Here is an 18,028-nt window from a genome sequence, read left to right as displayed (position 1 = left end):
ATATTAATGTACGCCGATGACAGATGCGCGTGGGACTGAGGTGTAACATGTCCTCAGGTGCGCGCGAGGCTTCAAAAAGCCGCGACTTCAGTATGGGCGTATCTTGGCGAACAACGTCTCCAGATTTCACTTGATAAATGTGCGCTGGTCGGGTTTACGCGAAAGCCAGTGACGTCCTACTCCATAAGTATTAATGGGAAAAAATATATGTTTCGCCAGGATGTACAGATTCTTAGCTGTGATCATTGATCGATACCTCAGCTGGATTTCAACTGTTGCCTGCCTGAAGAAATGACAACGGCCATTTCACATCTCTTTAAATTTCTTGGAGGGAAAACATGAGGTATGTCAGCGCACGCGATCTTACAACTCTACAGGACGCTGTTTCGGGGGTATCCGAGGTACAGCTTACCTGTAATGAGCAATACCTGCAGATGTAACATCCGCACAACCGAGGGTATACAGGAGCAGGCACTAAGCGATTGTCTTGGATTGCCGCGCGATACCAAGTGCACATCGACAGTGGAGATAATTACGATAGCTCAAGATTACCCAGTCACAACTCATATGGCATTGGAAGTGCCCAGAGCACACATGAGGCACGTTGCCCGCACCGCTTTCTACCACCTCGCCGATCTACTGAAAGACTGGCCCAGTGCCTCTTTTTGCCAGGTGGTGTCGGCGTACTGTGACAGCCTCCATAGAGATTACATGGCTGCCGAGAGGGTGCTATCACCTCCTTAGTGTTTGGCTCGCCCCCAAGTTCGACTCTCAGTACCGCGAATTCGAACAAAAGCATCACTTTCGTCGCCCGCTCTCAAGGAGCTATCTCTACTCATGCTGCATGAGACATAAAAGGACCATCTCCGCATTTGAACTGATGGCTCATCAACTGGGGACGTATCTACAGGAGCTGAGATCTTTCCCAAAAAGCTGTGATCATTCAGTTTTAAAAATCTCACGGTACAACGTCGACTGCTTAGCTTGTTCCACTTCGCAGCATACTTCGTAAGATCCATGAAGTCTTACCCGAAAGATGGAGCATATTCACCTATTTGAAGGCAGCCTTGCATTTTATTTATTTATATTTATTTTATTTATACATACTGCAGCACAATTTGCGCTATAACAGGAGTGGGCTAAGAAAAGGTACAGAAATGCATTGGAGTGTGTAGCGGTAACACAAGTGAACACTTTGAAAGAGCACTAATGAAAGGAAAATACACAAACCCAAGTGAACACGTTTACAAGAGAGCACTGATGAAAGAAAAATACACAAGAAGTTCTACAAATGCTGCCAGGCATCGGTGAGCACGATTATACATCTGGGATGGCGGTTGCAGAAGTTTTGGATGAGCATGAGCGAATGGACCCAGGTAATGAATTGCAGTCTTCGATTGAGCGGGGAAAAAAGCCGAATTCGAACATGTTAGTACGTGCGTAGTAGGGCATCAAGTTTAGGTCATGATGTCTTCTCGTTGATGACCCCGGCGCGAAGTTAATGTAATTATCATTTCAGAGCCTAACTAAAGGATTGACAATGCGATGTAAGAATTTTAATGATTCGACACGGCGACGAGGCGACGAGAAGAGAGCATGTTTAGGTTCAAGGAAGAAAGTGTTGAAGAGGGCGAAAAATCGCGATCGTAACGATGACATATAAATCGCACATCTTTTTTCTGTATAGCCTCTAGTTTATTGATCTCTAACTGCTTATGCGGGCTCCAAACTACAGACGCATAATCAAGAACAGGGCGGATTAGAGATTTATACATGAGTAACTTTGTGTCTTTAGGAGATCGGGTTAGTGTTCGCCTCAAGTTACCTAATTTTTTTAGTGCTTTACTGCATATGTAATGAATGTGTTTGGACCATGACATGTTATGCGTAAAAATGACACCAAGATACTTATACTCAGAAACCTTATCTACAGTACGGCCATTGAACGAGTAACTGAAAAGTGAGGGGGAAGATTTGTTGCAGAAAGACATCAGAACGGTTTTATTGAAATTAATGTTCATTTTCCAAGTGTTACACCAATCGCAAAACCTAGAAAACGACTCTTGAAGGCGATAATGATGATTAGAAGATTTAATCACTTCATATAGAACGCAGTCATCAGCATAGAGACGGATGTTAGAAGAGCAGTGAAGTGGCAAATCGTTTATGTATATTAAAAAAAGAAGCGGCCCAAGGACGGAGCCTTGGGGCACACCTGATGTCACATCCACAGTAGCGGAGTCATTCGAACTGTAAGAGACGAACTGGCAGCGAAATGAGAGAAAGCTTAAAATCCAGTTAACCAAATGAGGATTATTCAGTGCAGCATTAAGTTTAGCAATAAGTTTAGAATGTAAAACGGTGTCAAATGCCTTCGAGAAATCTATAAAAATGGCATCAACCTGGTTGCCTACGTCAAGGTTAAATGAGATGTCATGCGTGAACTCAACTAGCTGCGTTAACGTGCTAAAACCGCGCCTAAACCCATGTTGCATGATAGACAGTAAATTATTTGATTCCAGAAAGAGCGTGATGTGCTTATGAATGATGTGTTGCAACATTTTGCATGACTCTGACGTCAGTAAAATTGGTCTGTAGTTCGACAAACACTGCTTATCACCAGATTTATAAAGAGAGAGCACTTTGGCTAACTTCAATGAAGAAGGTACAGTAGAGGATGATAAGGACTTTCTGAATATGACTGAGAGATATTTTGATGACCACAACGAATAACGAACAAAGAACGCGTTATGTATCCCGTCCGGACCGGTGCATTTCTTAACATCCAGGTTTAATATAAGCTTGAGGATGCCTTCGCAGTTTATCTCAACGTCACTGATTGCTTCAGAGGAAACTACAATTGGTAAGTGTCGGGATAAAGTTGTTGTCGGAAACAAACATGGATTGGAAATACTTGTTGAATGCATCGGATATCACCGCCGGGTCGTTGGTGACGTCATCATCTATTATGAAAGAAGTGGATGAAGCGTCGCGAGGTAAAATGGAAGACCAAAATTTTTGTGGGTTAGTTCTTAAGAAATGGTGCAGGCGAACGCGAAAAAAAAATCCTTGGCATTTTGCAACTTAAGATTTAGTTCTTTCTTTGTCTTAACAAATCTATCCAACGCCATGGGATCAGTACCTGTTCTGGAACGCCTTAACCTTCGAACGCGACGGGACAAATGCAAGATATCACGAGTCATCCATGGAATGCTATTATTTTTTTATTAGTTTTAATGGGCACAAAACATTCGATACATGATTTGACAAGACGCTCAAAGTAATTAGCAAGGCAGTTGACGTCCTGGTTGTCTGCAAGTGCACTAAACGTATCAAAATTATGAGATAAGATGAGTAATGGAGTTGTCGTCCGCACGAGTGAAATCAGGGAAACTAGTAAACGTGTTGGGGGATTTAGAAATTGGACAGGAGAGTGACACTAAAACGTCGTTATGGCCTGAAATACCATCAATTACCTCGCAAGAAAAGTCACGTTCGGCTAGGTTAGCTCTTAAAAAAACTAAGTCAAGGACGGAATTTCGTCTGGTAGCACTAGGAACAATCTAGGTGAGACCAAAGGACAAGGAAATGTTGATTAGTTCTTTACAAATAGCTGTGTCGCGACCGACTGCAGACAATGATGGCCAGTGGACGCCAAGGGCGTTGAAGTCACCCCTACAGATAAAACTCGACGAAGCAATGTTGATCTCGCTCGTGAAATTTGCAACAGCATGAAGATCATCAAGAGTTGAGCCGGGCGGACGATATATAACACTAATCACGATACACCGATTATGAAGGTAAATTTTACACCACACGGATTCTGTTTCTGGAGGAGAAGTCAAGACTCAGAATCGTAGATCCGACCGCATAAGCAGTGCCACGCCACCACCAGTACCGCTAATCCTGTCTAAGCGCACGGCATTAAAACCGGGTGGAGTGAACTCAGATTCGTAAATACCATTGTGCAGCCAAGTCTCTGTGATGCCGATAACATGGGGGGAATGAACAGATATAAGGGACAATAAATCAGGAAATTTTTTAACAGTACTACGAGCGTTTATATTCAAGACAACAAGGTTCTCAAAACGACCAGGATGAATTCAGGAAGTGGATGGAACGGAAGTCAAATGGCCGGACTCAAAAGAAATACGTTGAGTGGGTGCCATTACTGATAGGTTTGAACTGTCATCCCTGTTATAACAAACCTTGTTAATGAAAGCATGATCATATCTCAACTTCACAACAGAACCGCTGTCCCGAAAAGAGGCTAATGCGTCCCAGATTTTTTTTCGAATTAACCGAACCCTAGAAGAGAAATCTTCCTTAATGACGAAATTTGAGCCCTTGAGTTTTGAAACGTTCTTAAGAACCTCGGTTCTGTCGCTGAAGTTAGAAAGTTGAAGAATGACGGGACGAATGTAACCAGTGCGTGCTCTACAGAGCCTGTGGCAGCGCTCAATATGAGAGCAGCTAGTCTTCAGGTGCTCAGTCAACACAGATGAAACTGCAGTCATCAGGGTCATAGCGTTTTCATCCATTACTTCAGAAATACCGTGTATTATCAGATTGTTTCTACGAGAATGATTTTCAAGACTCCTTTTTTAAGACCAAGTCCATTACCTTATTAGTCAAGGCATTTATTTCACCACGTAAATCACGCAGTAAACTACAGCCTTTGGACATAGGAGGGGATTCTAGTGCATGAACACGTGACTCTAAAGCATCAAAGCGACGCGCAACGGACTGTTGAAATGACTTAATTTCCGCAACATCTCGTGCCAACTGAGTCTGCCCCTCCAATAATTTAGAGAACATTTCGGATACCGAAGGGTCGTTTTTGTCATGGCTATCGAAAGAAGGGCGAGTATCGTCATTCTCATCGAGAGCGGAACCGGATCCACGCCTAGACTTAGACCGAGGGCCCGGGCCAGGGTTGATTTCCACATCTCCGCCTAAAAGGAGACAACTTGGGCAATACAATGCAAGCGAGCAGCAGGATACAAGACGTTGCGGGCAAGGGAGCAGCAGCAGAAAGCGATCACCACATCGGATACACTCGGCATCAGAATAGTAACATACCTGCATGAAGAACAAGCAGCGATTAAACATGGTGCCGGTGCCGCTGCAGCCTAGCCCGCTGAAGAGTCAATCCACGCGCTGGTCATTTATGCCATCGGCTACTGACGTCACAGACCGAGAGTTGTCGCTGATTGGCTGATCAAAGGACAGAACATCGGGGTGACTGGCATGCTGTAGCTTGAAGTGGGACACCCCGAGGTAATCGCATATGGTAGCAATAGAGCAGTTCCTGGGCAAGCACTCGATGACGTCCACTTGCTCGACCGCAAAGGGAGCGAAGTCAGACGAAGTAGTTCCAAGCCATGTGACGCCGCAAAGGGGTGTACAGCAAGGAAGCCGAAGAACTGCATAAAGAACAAGCAGCGATTAAACATGGTGCCGGTGCCGCTGCAGCCTAGCCCACTGATTGTTTACTATCCGCTCTACGTCGTGGGCCACAAGACCAACTTGTGCTAAAAATAAGGAAATTATAACATCAGCTATCAGAGAAAGGACATGAAATCACTTTTCACTGGATCCCAGGCTGCTGCGGCATCAAAAGCCACGAAAACGCCAATGAAGCTGCTAGGAGGGCTCAGAAAGATGCAGTGAAGGCACCCATCCTCCTCACAAGAATTGACGCAAAAGCAGAGCTTCGCCCATTCGAGATTGATGCCACACCATCCATGTGGAACACGCCAGCATTCCTATATACTCGACTGCACCGCCTCCACCCACCCTTCCGACTATGCATTCCATCTAGACTATCCCGAATAGAGACAACTCTTCTCAGCTGTCTATGGCTAAAAGTGTCTTTCACGAATGCACTTGCTTGCCGCACCGGAGTGACTGACGGTGCTGCCTGTGATAGTTGCGGCAGCGAGGAAACAATCGAACATATCCTCTGTCATTGTTGTGCTCGCTACAGCTCCCAGACACAGTCGCTCATGACGGCGTTCGCACGCTTCGATGACCGGCCGCGTTCTGAGCAGACAATCTTGGAGTGCCGGCTGATGCTACCTTCACAATAGAAGACAGTAAAGGCGCTACTGAGCCTTCTCCGGTCAGGCGAGCTGCTTGAACGAATTTGACACTCCTGCGTACCTTTCTGTGTTTAAAATTTGTTTCTTTCCCCACGCCCATTATTTTCATATTTGCGTATTTTCCCCCTGTTTTAAAGATCTTTGTCTCCCCTTAGACCTTCCCCAGTGCAGGGTAGCAAGCTGGATATCTATATTCCGGCTAACCTCCCTGCCTTTCTCATCTTCCAAGGTGCCCGGCTGTCTGATAATCGTGTAGGCCATGCAGAACTTTCGAAAGATAGGGTGATGACTCGCCAATGCGTGAAAAGTCGATTATAAAGCGCATATAACTAGTCTGGCAGCTGTCTTCTGTGTGTCGGGACTAACTCTAGTTTTGCTGCTGACGTGGCCTGGAAACAGAAGTTCTTTGTAAGCAAAAGGGCACTTTTCCATTTTCAAATTTAGTCCAGATGGCTTGATCGCCTCTAGTACTGTCTGAAGTCGTCTCAGGTGATGTTCAAAATTCGTGGCAAGCAATACAACGTCATCCATGTTGTCGAAACAAGTCTGCCAATTCAGTCTTGCCAAGACTGTATTTATTGCTAAGTTCCGCGACCCGTCCACATCAAAGAACTGCGCAGATCCATTGGTCTGTGAGCCTACAACAGGCGACGGCGGCGTAGGTCACCGCTTGTGGTAGGGGAGACGGGGATTTGGCCTGCACTTTGGAAACTCCCAGTGGCCATCGTAGTTTGTCCTTAACCATGTCAGTGACGGATGCCACCTGAGGTTGCGGCCAAGGCAAGATCTTGCGGCAGCTCTTCGCACACAGTGTCCTTGAGGTCATCCGAGCCTATTGCTTTGATTTCGCGCTGCGGCGTGAGCGTTTGTCGGGTGCACACTTGCACACTTCCACAGTTTCCTCGATTGTCGTAGTCTCCGTCGAGAACTCAACACCGGTCTTCGACTGGTTGTGGGTCAGTCTGGCGAAAAGTTATGGCATTACGCCCCGCATCAGGAAGCGGACTTCTAACAATGAAGCGGTCTATGGCTAGGATATGGGAAAAAATGTGTCCGAGATGTTGACGAATAACCCTCGCCTAGTCGCGTGGTACAGAGCAGCGAGGCTCGAGCGAGCGCAGCTGAGACGCCTTTCCGCAGCAAATCACGTGACGCGACACCACACCTTCACACTCGCACGCCGGCGGTTCAAGGTCAAACGCGCGTCGAGATAGACCTTGCGCCAGTATACCTCTAGAAATGAGCTTTCGAACTCAAAAATGCTCCGGAGCGATGAAGGATGTTGCCCAAGCTCACTGGAAGTTAGGGAACAGCTTTCATGTCCCGTGTAGATACGTGTCTAAACCTCAGTCTATATGTATACGGTGAAAAAATAAATACAGATAAAATTATGAAACTAAAATCAACCGAAAAATAATACATTTTCCAGTGTACAACACTCGACGAATGTTTGTTCTTGAGTGATTGCGCGCCTTGACGAGATCAGGCTTATCGTGCTTTACTCACTTTCCTGAGCTAACAAACGTAGGTTCACGTTTATAGCTCAGACAATATTTCTTCAATTTATGATTCTGTAGCAGCGTGATCTTCTGTAACCGGTCCTACAGTGTGTGACCTGTACTGTGTGTTTTATTTTATTCCTTTAGATTTGTCCTGTTGTTCTTCCTTTCCTCCTTCCTCCTCTCCTTCCCATTTTCCATTTTTGTGTTCCTCTCACCTCGGGTGTCTAGAAGAAGGCGCCGACTAGTGCTGACGTGTAAACATCGGCTCCCGCTTTCGTAAATGTCTTGGGCCTGCTTTTTGTGTCACCTCTCGCTGAAATGCACGCCATTCGACACGGTTTGTTCTGAGGACTACCTTCGGTGAATGGCCCTTGTGCGGAAACTTTTGAACTTTTCGGGTCGACTACGCCGCGGCTACGCTAGGTACGGGTAGGCTCAGGCCTAACCCGGCGAAGAGGGGCATTATGCCCGAAGTAAAAATGGTGCTAGGCGACCAAATTTCCTCCAAAGAAGCCAACAGCCCAGGCTGGACGACAGCGTTGGGCAATAACAAGAAAGCTCGGCAAGAAACACCAATTTCAACGAGCAAGAAATCCCACGTGGGCTCAAAGGATGGCTGCCGCACGGCTGCACCGCAAGGCGTGCTACAACGTCTCCCAGCCTCGTCGAGGCTCCGCAGACTACCTAAGGAGCACATACGAATTATTGTCCGCCCAAGGGGCGGGCTGGACGACAAGAAGATAAGCCAAAGCAAGCTGGCTGAAGCCTTGACCATGGCGGCAGCACTAGCCCCCACAGAAACCGAGGGCTACATAACCTGCCACAATTTCACTCAAAACGTTCTCATTGTCTCCGCCCCGGAGTAGAAGAACAGCTCCGCTTAGGCAGAGATCCAGCAAATCCGTATAAGCGAAGGACTAGACAAAGTGGCCGCGTACTTCCTGGCGCCAGACAGCACCTGCAAAGGGGTCATACGAGGGGTCGACGATGTCATTCGCGAGGCCCAACTCCAGCGCATGATCGTCAACCATCGTAACCCGAGGGCTCTGAAAATCAAACGAATTAAGAACACAACCACAGTGGTCGTTCTATTGGACTGCATGAAAGTGCCAATGTCATGTGCGGCGTCAGCCTTCTGCGCTGCGCGCCCTACAAACGCCAAACCGAGGTGTGCTACGCGTGTGGTGGTTTGGGACGTTGTGCGGACGTCTGCCCCAACACCACCAATGAGGATTGAAGGGGCTGCGGACTAAGCTCCCCACCCGATGACCACTAGTGTTCGCCGAAGTGCGCCCTTTGCGGAGGCCCGCATCCTACGGCGGACAAAGCGTGTAAGCAGCGCTTTCAAGTCCCATACGTCGTAGGCAGACGCCGGCGGCACCGTAAGGACGCCAAGAACAAACACCAGCAGCAACAGCTGGCCAAGGAAAACGGGCCACGTGACTTCAGCGCGGCGGGAGCCCCCAGGAGGGAGCGCTCCGTCAGGCCAGCTGATCGACAACACAGCCTCTCCAGAGGTCGACAAAGCAGCCTCTCCAGAGGGTGCTCTACCTCTTGGGTTCAGATCCCGGGAAACGCCAACCTGGTCCGATCGTGTAAAGCCGAAGCAGACGACGCCGGCTTCAAAGGTAACGCAGGTAGCACTGCGGGAGCATAAATTTGATCCCAGAGTCGTTCAACTGATCCCAGAGAACGCGCGACTCAAAGCAGAAATGCCGCATATGAGGGCCGACTTGGAGTCGCTCCGCAAGTCTTACCCATCGCAAGCCGAGAAGCAACAGGTGCCCCAATCAGGCGAGCCACAGGCGCGCTCGGGTAAACGAACGGCCGCGCCCCCAGATGGAGACGCTGACTCCTCTATGGAGACCAAGTCCAATCACAAAGACTTAGAAAGCAGGCAGCGGGCAATTCAGCAGCTCGCTGAAAGCGTGACTGCCCTCCCGAAAAGGACGGCGTCCCTGGAAAGTGCCCAGGCCGCGTTAAATGCGGCTAGACAGCCTTCGAGGGAGCCCCGTTGGGTACCTTTACCCGCAAGCGTGACCTCGTCAGCAAGACGGTGGAATGGCCACTCCAAGGAAATCACCATTGCGGTGAATCCAAATAAGTTGTTTGAGTGGCAGAGGAACTGTGCTAGTTTCCAACTGCGCAAAGCTCCACTGCAGGAATTCGTTTCGGCACAGGCGCTCAAACCGCACCTTATTCTGTTACAAAAAACTCGATGACACGCCCACGTTCACGGGATGCCTGGTTATATCGATACGGGAAGAAGGAAAGTGGCGTTTAGCAACATTGGTTGCACGGAAGGGCTCCTTTCAAGTACACAAATTACCTCTTAGCAAAACCAGGGCTGAGATCATTATGGTCGAAATTATCCCTGACAGTTAGCTTAAGAGCAGTGTTTTCCTTTTGAACGTTTACAGCTCCCCACTGAATCAACGGTAGGCATTCGCCACGGTGATGACAAAGGCGGTGGATCTGAGCAAGGGGGCCCCCATTGTGATAGTGCCCACGATGCCTAGGAATACCGAAGTCAATCCATCAAGAGCAATCTCCTTGTCCGGCCAGTTTTTGACTGCTCACTTGAATTGGTTACGGATCCTCAAGACCTGAAGCGAACCGGCACGTCGGCAGTCCGAGACACCACTTCGGACCTGGCGTTTGTCAAGAGCGCCCCGGAGCAGGATGGCAAAATTTGCAGGAGAACCTGGGTAGCGACCACTTCATTATGGAGATTACCCTAACAATTGTCACAGCCCATACCAGGGAATTTAATGTGATGGACTGGGATGGCTTCCGGAAAATGCCGAAGGCGGACCAGAGCGATTTCGATAATCTCTATAGACTGTTCACATGACTACCGAAGGAGATACAAGCTGCGACCAAGGTGGGTAAGACCGACCAAAAAGTAGATTGGATGGACGCACGCTTTGCGCACCTCCTAGAAGCCGAAAACTCTATCCCGAGCCACTGGAGAACGCACAGGTTCCCCCGCCGACTTCGTAAGAAAATTTCGGAGCTCGATCGTAACATAGAAGATCATTCCTTCGAACTGCCCAAACAACAGTGGAACGAACTGTGTTCTTCGGTTGATGGGCAGGTGAACGGGAGACAAATTAAATCTGCTCGAACACTTACTCGACGATTCGCAAAGCAAAAAGCAATCAGAGACTAGCCATCAATCGCATAGTTCATAATCAAAAGGCGGCGGGCGTATTTGAACACGTCCTCCTGCCGGAGTTGGCCGAAAAATATCTGCCTGTGGGCCCTATCAGCGACGGGGTTTATCCTTGTTAACGAGCGCGAGCGGTGGGGTAGCTCGACGCCCCCTTCGCGGAATCCGAAAGCTGGGAGGTACTCCAAACGCTCAAAGGTCGCTCTGCACTGGGCCCGGATGGCATCTCCAATAAGCTCCTGCGCAACTTGCACGAACACTGTGTTGCGCTGCTCACCGAGAAAGTCAATGAAATCTGGGAAACGGGCCTCGTCCGCAACTCCTGGAAGACAGCCTCGGCGGTGCTCATCCTTAAACGAGGCAAACTTCTTGCGCCGGAGAACATGCGGCCCATTTTACTCATATCCTGCGTTGGTAAGGTGGCCGAACATGTCATTCAATACCGTATATCTAGGCACATAGAAACTAATGAGTTATTCGCTCACAACACGGTCGGCTTTCGGTCGGCACTCTCCACACAGGACACCATGCTACTTATAAAGAGGCAAATCATTGATGGCGACGCCACAGACATTCGGGGCATCATTGCTCTAGATTTCCCAAGGCTTTGAAAACATCTCGCACTGGTTCGTGTTAGACGGCATCTCGGACCTATTCCATGCCACTATTCCATGCGTGCGTTAGCTCCTTCCTCAGGGAACGCAAGGCTACTGTCAAAATAGGGCAAATCAAATCCAAGTAATTTACATCGGGAGCAAGAGGCACCCCGAAAGGGGCGGTCATCTATACTCTACTGTTTAACATCGCCATGAAGGGCATCTCGGACAGACTGGCCACAGTAATAGGAATGGATCACGCCCTCTACGCGGATGACATTACCGTGTGGTGCATGGGAGGGTCTAACGCTACAGTTGAGAGTGCGCTCCAAGAGGCGCTCGACATCACAGAACACTTCCTTCTAGACACGGGGCTAGTCTGTCACCAACCAAGTCCGAGTTTCTATTGTATAGGCCAACCCGACAGGGCGTTAGGTGCTCCCCACTCTTAGATCAAGTTCCCATAGCCCGCAATACGAGGGACAGACAACAAATCCACAGAGGGGATACCATCAGAGTCCTCGGACTCTTGCTGGAACCTCACGGGCACAACTCACAGACTACAGCCGACATTACCTCCAAGACAGAGAATATGCTTCGGCTTATCGTCAGGGTATCGAACCGCAGGGGGGGGGGGTGAATTTGACCCTAAGACACTACGCCATAACTGCTAAGCTATAACACGGTGGATGACTGGTTTCTTCTGATGTTTCTTTGTAGATTAAGATATTTGCAGCTATAGCATTTAAAACAAAGGAGTCCTTAACAAAATCGGAGGACGCCTAAGCTTCGCCTTTAGGAGTGGAACACGATAGCATTCAAAGATCCCTGGCGACGTGTAATGCTTTCGAGCAAGTGCAGCTTATGTAACCGTAACGTTTATAGGCAAGCCCTAGTGTCTAATAGTATGCACTAAGTCGAGCTTTCTGTTGGAAACGCACTTCTTGCGTGGGCCATCCTGGAGATATCGAAAAGCCGCCCCAAACCACAAAAGGCAGCTGAGATTGGGTTTTGTTTTCTCCTATATTCAAATTACAATTCGATGGTCTCACGCCAAAGTTCGAATCCATGAGCTTTCTTTCTTTTTTTTCCCTCACTATTTTTCTTTGGTTTTTAAATCTGAAGGTGGTAATCCCGAATTCCCCTCCTCCAGGACACTACGTCTCCAGACTGGAGTGGCGCCTGAGACCGCCAAGAAGGCCGAGAATCAGTGAGGCTATACTAATTCAATTAGAAAGGCAACACAAAGCTTCAACAGACACACTCCCTCGCCATAACTGGAATTGGCCTCCCTGGTGCAGTTTCTGTCACTACCTACCTGATGATTTCTATACTTACCTGTGCAATATTCATATCAGCCATGACACCTCCATTGGAAGTAGTAATGAGCAGGTTACAGAGGCTCCTTTAATAACTAGCGATGAAGTTACAAGGCCTTAAAACATCCAACAAAGAAAAGTGGCTCAACAAAGTGGAATAATATTCGATTTGTTCCAATATGGAGGAGACATCAGGCTTTCATAGATTGCGAAAAGGCATACGATTCAGCAAAGGTGCCAGCAGTCACAGCGGCATTACGTAATCAAGAAGTACAGGAAGCTTACGTAAATATCATCTAAAATACAAACAAAGCTCTCACAGCTACTTTATTTCTCCACAAGGAAAGTTGGAAGATACCTATAAAAATGGGTCAGACAAGGAGCAACAATCTCTCCAATACTATTCACTGCATGCTTGGAAGAAGTATTCAAGGCAACAAATTTAGATGGCTTAGGAGTAAGGATCAACGGCGAATATCTCAGCAACTTTCGTTTTGCGGATTACATTGTCCTGTCAGCAACATGGGGGACGAGTTACAACAAATGATTGCCGATCTTAACAGACAGAGTGTAAGAATGGGGTTCAATATTATTATGCAAGAAGAAAGATAATGATGAATAGGCAAGCAAGGGAAAACGAGCTCAGGATCGCCAGTCAGCCTCTTGAGTCTCTGAAGGAGTACCATTAACTAAGTAAATTACTCACAAGGAAATCTGATCATGAGAAAAAAATTAAGAGAAGGACAAAAATGGGTTGGAAAGCATACGGCCGACACTGTCAGCTCCTCAAAGGAAGCTTACCATTATCATTAAAAACAAAGGTGTGCAACCAGTGTTACGGGATACGTCCCTCACCAGCGAACGGGACTGGGACGAGGCCATATCTAGCACGCAACTTAAGCTCCAGTCCATGGCCGTCCAGAGGGCCCGTGAAAGAGCGGAGAGGCTTGGCCTCCCCATTCCGACATGGGAGCAGCCAGCGGCGAGCCGGGGGCCCCAACGGGTCTCCACCGGCTAGTCCCTCAGGACCTGAATAAAAGTTCATTGTCTGTCTGTCTGTCTGTGCAACCAGTGCATTTTCGCTGTGCTGACATATGAGGCAGAAAGTTGGAGACTGACAAAGAAGCTTGAGAACAAGTTAAGGACCCCGCTAAGAGGAATGGAATGAAGAATGTTAGGCGTGACATTAGCCGGGGCGTCACGGGGATAGCCTATGTTCTAACTAACATTAAGAGAGAAAAATGGAGCTGGGCGGGTCATGTAATTCGTAGCTTAGATAATCGATGGACAATAAGGATTACAGAATGGGTGCCAACAAGAAGGAAAACGCAGTCGAGGATGGCAGAATGCTAGGTGGGGTGATCAAATTTAAAAATTCGCAGGAGCAAGCTGGAATAGATTGGCGCAGGACAGGGGTAATGGCAGGTCGCAGGAAGAGGCCTTGGTTCTGCAATGGATTCAAAAAAGGCTGCTGCTGCTGCTGAATATTATTATTATTATTATTATTATTATTATTATTATTATTATTATTATTATTATTATTATTATTATTATTATTATTATTATTATTATTATTATTATTATAATGGGGGTGGTGGTGGTGGTGGTTCATGTGTCTAGGTTATGTGTAAGAAGTACTTTACAAGTTTTCTGATGCATTTTCCTTTGAGAAATTCGGTTAGTTTCAATAATGTCTACGCATAACACGGAGTGTCAACGTGGCTCAGGCTTCATGGTTCGGGATGATTTTTCCCTCATGGACAACGCTGCCGATGCCGACAGTGGATTTTCTGCGACGGGGGGCCCTTAACACTATTGCGATAAGAAAAGAAAAAGACGGGCTAACGCCGCGATAAAGCAACACGTTGTCATGCCACGTGCTTGACCATGTCCTATGTAGAGCAAGTACATCTTTAGCACAGCACCTACCACTGCCTCGGGTGCTGGCACGGAATGCAGCCAGTCGCTCGACAACTCCATAAGTATGGTTTACACTGAGCAGTATGTTGTTATTACTAAGAAAAACTATTTTATTCGTGGGAGGTTATCTCGTTCAGAAAACGAGGTAGTCGCGCTGTGTATCTGCAGACGAATTGAACGCAGGTCAAAGTAAACAGCGAAACTTATTCCGCAGCAGAACGGTACCCACGATGTTAGGATCGTCTTATATGTTTCGCAGCTGCTGATTGCTGCGAAGCCACAGCTTAGAATTACCGTGAGAATGCCATAGTAAGCCCAAATTCGGGAAATGAATTCTCAGAGACACGCAACAAATCCTCGAAGCCCATTGTAGTTTCAAACACACTCACACACAACGCACCGGCTGCTCTGTCCTCCTCAACGGCAGCAGAAGCTGCAGCCATGCTGGCTTAAATCAGTTCAGTACGTCTCGCAAAACCGTTTCGCACGTAGAAGACATGAGACTAAAAAAACTTTAAGAACTGTCGCCGAGCGCATACCATGGCGTGCAACAACCATGGCGCATTACCGAGCGGTCGCCCTAGGCAGCATGTCGGCTGCCGATTGCATGTCACACAAACCAGCGAAATGACAACTTAAATATCAGGCCAGCAAATATCTCGGGCGCGAGAGCACACCTACATTGGTGTATAGATAAACGAAGGCGATAGATATATTAAACACAGGAAAAACAATCCTAGCAAAGAGAAAGAGCAATGCGACCATAATGAAACACACAGCCCCTTTGGTATCCAAGTGCGAGGTGCTCAGGGTATGCATAAAGGTGTAACGGCTCCAGGACATACATTTGGAAATGTGGTTGTTTTCGTAACGTCAGAGGTACCATCAGCACTGATAGTCTAACAGAATCCTGTAACTGAAAATAGAACATTACAATAAGACAGCGTTGGGCGCCTGGTCCTGCTGGGATAGAGGGAAATGAGTTGCTTCATCAACGTACTTACGAAATTAACCTCCGGGCACCCTTGTTTCCCTGGCCAACTCCAACAACAGTGCAAGAAGCTGCCACGTACAAAGGGTAAATAATTGAACACTACAAGAACATCAAGGAAAACCGCACAATTTTCGCCAACCTCTTCCTTCACTCAATACGGAACACATGTCCTTCGCAAACTTCAAACGAAAATCCTTCTTAACTAACTAATGCTCTACAACTTCGGTTGGCATAGCACAGCTCACTGCCTCAACTGTCCGGAGATAAGGGCAGATACAGAACACATTCTGCACTCATTTAACACTGTCATTACCTCTCCTTATTTTCCTTCTCCTTTCCCTCCTTTCTGGAGTGCTTTGCTTCACTCTGACTCGGTGAACCAACAACGGGCCTTAACGGAGCGAGCGCTCGACTTTACCTGGCCTTAGTGTTGGCCTTAAATGTGTTTCCTCCCGCTCCTTCTCAATGGCAACCTAAGGTTAGTGGTACGCCTCCCATTGCGCGTTCACGGGAGGACTGCAAAAGAAGCTGCACAGGGTGATAAGGGCTGGACAAGTTTTTAGGTGAGGGAAGCGCAGAGAAGACTTGATTTCAAAAAAATGACAAGAACAGGAAAGAAAGTCATTGAGATCTGGGTGTGCTCAAGTAATTGTACAAAAGAAACAGTGGCTTGCAGTGCAGAAAAATAACTAGGAAACATGCAAGCAAGTATGCGACCGGCGTAGTAAGCAACATGACAACAAAGAATTTAAAAGAGATTTAGACATTTTCTTGGGCAGCGGCAATGGAAAATAAACTGGTTATAAGTAACTACCTAAGAGGTGAACAATGAAATCAGAAAAGAATTAGTCTATCATAATTCAAAGGGAAACTCTTCACTTTTCGAAGCGAGATGAGAGTGCCTTAGAGGGCGTAGTTATAGATCGAGATACGCCAAAGAAGATGCGGCATATACTTGGCTGCGGTAAGCCTTAGAGAAACTATGGAACATGTTTTACAACGCAGCTTCCAGACGCCCGTTCCTGCGGCGAGCGTCGGCAAGCCTCGGTGCCGTACCTCGGTAATACCGAGCGCACGACCACAGCGAAAGGTGAAAGCGAAGGCGGATTACAGCGGCGGATAAAAGACGCGGGTAGGGAACCGGAGCGGAGGTTGCAGCAGTACCAGGAGGCGGAAGTGGAGGGTGCGACAGCGTCAGAAGAAAAGTGCAGTGAGGCGAAAATGGTTACAGGATGGCGCTAAAGTAGCGGGCGTCGTCTGGGAGGTCCGTCGGCGGCGGCTGTTCTGAATCGCGCCCACGTGTCACCCACGTGCTGGCTGTCGCAATCTCCAGCCGTTTCATACATTAGGTGCAACGTTGTCCAGGCTAGAGGTACTCTTTGCAGTGCCTGCTTTCGCGCTTGGATGTAATTCCGTGCTGCTTGACCCGATTTTTGTGAAATATTTGTTTATAGAAGCTCAGTTTTAAACGAAAAAAAAGAACTTACCCTTAGAAACAAAGAAATTATGTTCTCATACGGCTGCCAACACGTTGTTTTACATCTTTTTGCTTCTCGTTGTTTTTTAATTGTAACGCGTCGTGGCAGAATCACGCGCATGCTCGCGCGAACAAACGCCGATGGCGCGCAGCGAAGCATAGGCGGGAACGCGCGCAGTGATAAATTTTGGTGACCGGATTTCTTGCGTAGCTTCCACAGCATTTCACCTGATGTATGAAACGGAGTATAGAGGGGCAGTCGCGCCGCACTTCGCTCCATTTCCAACGTGGCACACACAGACTTACCGCGGCAGCCAATATATCGCGAAACAAATACGCGTATATTGCTGCGCTCAAATTTCGCATTACGGAGTATTGTAATCGTCGCTGAATTTCTTTAGAATAAGAGGAAATCTTCAACGCTGTCGCTTCAGGCTCCACTGTAGCCTCTTTGACGCTCCTGGGCTCAGAGATAGCAGGTGGAAAGTAAAGTTGTAAGCAGTAGAAATTGTAGATTTAGCCGCAGGAAAGTAGGTAGACCACAGGCAACGGAAGCGTGCAAAAACAAAGCAATGATGTTTCAGAAAGTTAGTTTGATGCTGGGAATTTTTTTCTGTAACAAAGAAAAAGAAATAGGCTAGATAGTAGGCAATGTAACGAACAAAAATATTCTTTTTGACGCAACAGACCGCCCCATTGTTAAGGGGACGCTTATGGCATCATCCTTCCATTAAGATGTATGCGAACGACAATACATGATCTATAGAGTTGCATTCCCCTGAGATCACGCAGAGTCAAGTCTCGCATATAGTTTCGTGTGCGCGAAAATATGGAATCACATCGTATTTCGAAGGGCTCAAACCAACGCCAGATCCAGTTTACAGGCACTCAGTAAGATTCACGTCCACTCACCTCGCTTCACTGAAATTCTTATTGAAAGGAAA

The sequence above is a fragment of the Dermacentor variabilis genome, chromosome 9 (genome assembly GCF_050947875.1).
Source record: "Dermacentor variabilis isolate Ectoservices chromosome 9, ASM5094787v1, whole genome shotgun sequence".
In the NCBI taxonomy this organism is placed as follows: Eukaryota; Metazoa; Arthropoda; class Arachnida; order Ixodida; family Ixodidae; genus Dermacentor; species Dermacentor variabilis.
This window is presented reverse-complemented; position numbering follows the sequence as displayed.